At 33.9% G+C, this 4047-nt stretch overlaps 1 protein-coding gene across 1 annotated transcript in view; it reads left to right on the forward strand.

Annotated features, from left to right (window-relative positions):
- LOC107589827 (vasoactive intestinal polypeptide receptor-like) overlaps positions 1-4047 on the forward strand; it is a 51521-nt gene that overhangs the window by 8974 nt on the left and 38500 nt on the right. The gene's annotated exons all lie outside the window — the stretch shown is intronic.

A 4047-nucleotide genomic window follows, 5' to 3' on the forward strand; every position in this document is an offset into this window, starting at 1 on the left:
GCAGTCATTCAAAAAGCGGTCCATCTCACTGATGGAGTTTAGATTTGAAATTTTGGGACCTTGATAGAGAGTTCACCTACATCCGACTCCATGATGTAATTTCAAAAGTAAAACGCAACTTTGTGGGGTACTGCAGGTTAAGAGCATAAATTAGACCGAACAACATTGACGTTGCAAAAGTCACACTGTCAAGGTCCTGAAGCACTGCCACACCCTCTAGCACAATTCCCACATCATGGGCTTCATTGTCTGCAGTGTCCTTTATCACGAAGATGCCCATGGTGGTCTTCTCAATGGCACTCTGTAAAAGATCTTCTTCCATGTCCTAAAGACAGAAAACAAGATGAATATGTATTTAACACATGAACAAGAAATATGAAGGGTAGCTTTTTTTGTAACTTACTAGGCAAGTAATTTTTAGAAAAATGCCAATGCTTGCGGTGACCTCAATCTTCTATCCACATTATTAAGCAAGTCACAGTTCTTATGTAATATGGTGAGGAAGAAAGATCTTTCTCAAGATGAAAAGCATGAAACAATGCAATGTCTTGCAAAAGGCATCAAAACAAACAATATTTAGCAAATAGAGATTATTGAACTGTCAAAAGATTTGTGAGTGACTTAGAGCAGAGTATTTTGGTCAGATAAAGATTTATTAAGGAAAGTTTCTGTTAAACAAATTAATTGTATTGTAATGGCTTGCTTAATTATTATTTTAAAACTTAAGTAAATAAGTGTGCTCTGTACGGACATTTAGAAGTTAAACAAATATAGCTATATGTCTAGTGGATAAAATAGAATTGTGAAATTTATGTTGCAGTGTGCATATTTTATGAAATTATGGTTTTTAGATGTAGTAATGCGTTGCTTGTTGAACATAGTACAGATTCCATCGGTTAAGCTATAACCACTCACCACATACTCCCGAATGAGATCTTTAGGGTCATTAAGATAGATACAGAGTCCTTTGATGGCAAGTTCACGAGCTGCATCAATGTCATCCTTAAAAAATAAGCCAGAGCAGAAAAAGAAAGGTTAGTTTAAGACATTACTCAAAACACAATTAAAAAAAAGAGCACAATGGGTCTCATTCACTAAAAGTTCATAAAAATGTATATTATGTGTATGGCAAATATGCATGTTATGGTCTAGAAAATACAGATAATAGCTTGATTTTATTATGTGAAATGTAACGCAACTTACGTAATGCTATTAACATCAAGTACAAAAAAATTGAGTATGAATGCATGCACACAAACACAAAAAAAATTGTATAGTGTGCTAACCTGACATCCAAACAATGCATTTTTTAAAATCAGTTTAATCTACTGAAAATGTAATGTCATGTCTGATGCAAAATGGGTTAATATGCCTCTACCTCAACATAATCTGTGAAATCTGACTCTTGTGGAGCTACTGTTGCAGTTGTTACCATCCCAGGTTTAAAATCCTTTAGTGAAAAAGAATTAGGTTTTCTGTTCTTGTGAGATTTAAAAGTACCACAGATATTTGTTTTAAAGTTACAACCTGAAAACATACAAGTTATCAATTCATTTTTCTTAAGATGTGCATTAATATGAGCCTATGCATGGAATGCTATTAACATCAAGTACAAAAAAATTGCACACAAACACAAAAAAAATTGTATAGTGTGCTAACCTGACATCCAAACAATGCATTTTTTAAAATCAGTTTAATCTACTGAAAATGTAATGTCATGTCTGATGCAAAATGGGTTAATATGCCTCTACCTCAACATAATCTGTGAAATCTGACTCTTGTGGAGCTACTGTTGCAGTTGTTACCATCCCAGGTTTAAAATCCTTTAGTGAAAAAGAATTAGGTTTTCTGTTCTTGTGAGATTTAAAAGTACCACAGATATTTGTTTTAAAGTTACAACCTGAAAACATACAAGTTATCAATTCATTTTTCTTAAGATGTGCATTAATATGAGCCTATGCATGTGGAGCCTTTTACCTTAATGAGAGATACAATGACACAATGTGATGAAAATGAAAACAGACCATTTATTAGTATGGATTGCAAAACAGCTTTTCTAGTGGTTGACGTGCTGATAAAAGGATTGTCCTGATAGATTATATATTTGGACGTGATGCTCTGTCAGCTGGTCCAATAGAGCCCTTTCAGTTGTTTTTACAAACCCGATTCCAAAAAAGTTGGGACACTGTACAAATTGTGAATAAAAACAGAATGCAATGATGTGGAAGTTTTAAATTTCAATATTTTATTCAGAATACAACATATCAAATGTTTAAACTGAGAAAAATTTATCATTTTAAAGGGAAAAATAAGGTGATTTTAAATTTCATGGCATCAACACATCTCAAAAAAGTTGGGACAAGGCCATGTTTACCACTGTGTGGCATCCCCTCTTCTTTTTATAACAGTCTGCAAACGTCTGGGGACTGAGGAGACAAGTTGCTCAAGTTTAGGAATAGGAATGTTGTCCCATTCTTGTCTAATACAGGCTTCTAGTTGCTCAACTGTCTTAGGTCTTCTTTGTCGCATCTTCCTCTTTATGATGCGCCAAATGTTTTCTATGGGGAGACAGAGGTCTTGACCAATGTGATCTCTTTGTGGAATCTAATCTCAGTGTCTCAGAGGGACTTAATGACTAACAATCATCTTGCCCATGATTATCCAAATGTGTGTTACTTACAGTTGTGACACGAAATTCCATTAGGTTTGAAATACTGTGATAGTGAGATAACACAATAAGAGACAAAAAACTTGTTCTTCCTTTACTTCTGCATTATATTGAAGTCTCCTTCACAAGTTACAGCTCCTGCACATGTGGTTACTTTCCAATAGTGATATTTTAGTCAGCTCGTTAACTGTTTTCTGCAGATGCCACCCCCACCCCATGTGTTAATTCTTACGGCGCGATACTGTTTTCTTAGAAACAAGTTTACTGTTAAATGCTGTAAATTTACCGCAACTGCTTAATTTACAGATCATATAAATCAAATAAATGATTTAACTGTTTATTGAAATAGCAGTATTTTGATGTAGGAAATTGGCCGTATTTTTACAGCAATTGTTTTTACAGTTTACCATGAGTAATAGCGCAACACATACAGCTGACAATAATTCTACTACTTATTGCAATGACAACCGAGAATCTCCAGAGGCAATACAGAAATACATCTTACTTTCAGTTCCTAAACTAAATTATGACTCAACAGTTCAGCTTGACCACAGTGGAAGCGTCATTTAACACCATGTTTTTAGACTGTGCTTAGCAGCAATTAGCATGAAACACCTCATTGTTGCTGCTAGATGATGCTGGTTAGTACTACTGAGTCTACTTAGGATAAGGTAACATTTTTCATTTAACACATTTAAGTGACTTTGTAATTTGTAATAAACATGTAATTTTATATGTAAATCCATTTTAATATTTCAGTTTTATTTTGAGAAGATATGACACCAAAAGAGATATGTGGTAAGAGATTTGCATTCATTTACTGCTTTTTGTGGCTTGTCAGTCAATTCTTTACTTTACTTATTTTTATCCACCTTTGTCCTGTTTTTTTTGTGTGTGTGTGATTTTCAAGACAATTTTGGCAACTGGCCTCGCTACTTCTTGTTCTGTGTCTGGGTCTTCGACATCGCCATGATATTTTTGGTTTATCACTTGGAAACACGTTTGAAAGAAGTAACTGAAAATTTCCAAAGGGATATAGAATAAACATTTTTGGTGACTGATTATTCTTAAAATAATATTATACACTTTCTTTTTATGGCATTATAATATTCAGTGCCATTCATCTACTTGTAGCATTAAATATCTTCACATGCTAATTTTGAATGCGATGAGGCTTGAACATTATTTAGTCCAATACTGTACCTATAAGAATTTGTATAGGTCTACAAAAAAAATTTTGACAGTCTACAAAAAAATAGCCTAATGTTGTCTTAGGCTAATGAAGCAGAGATTATCTCTCTTTAGAGTTTTGCGCATACCTTGATATTGATAGCTGTAACCAAAAGACTTGGCTTAACCCACTTAAGTAAGAAAAACCC

Source organism: Sinocyclocheilus grahami, unplaced genomic scaffold (assembly GCF_001515645.1).
Source record: "Sinocyclocheilus grahami isolate Dianchi unplaced genomic scaffold, SAMN03320097.WGS_v1.1 scaffold121.1, whole genome shotgun sequence".
NCBI lineage: Eukaryota > Metazoa > Chordata > Actinopteri > Cypriniformes > Cyprinidae > Sinocyclocheilus > Sinocyclocheilus grahami.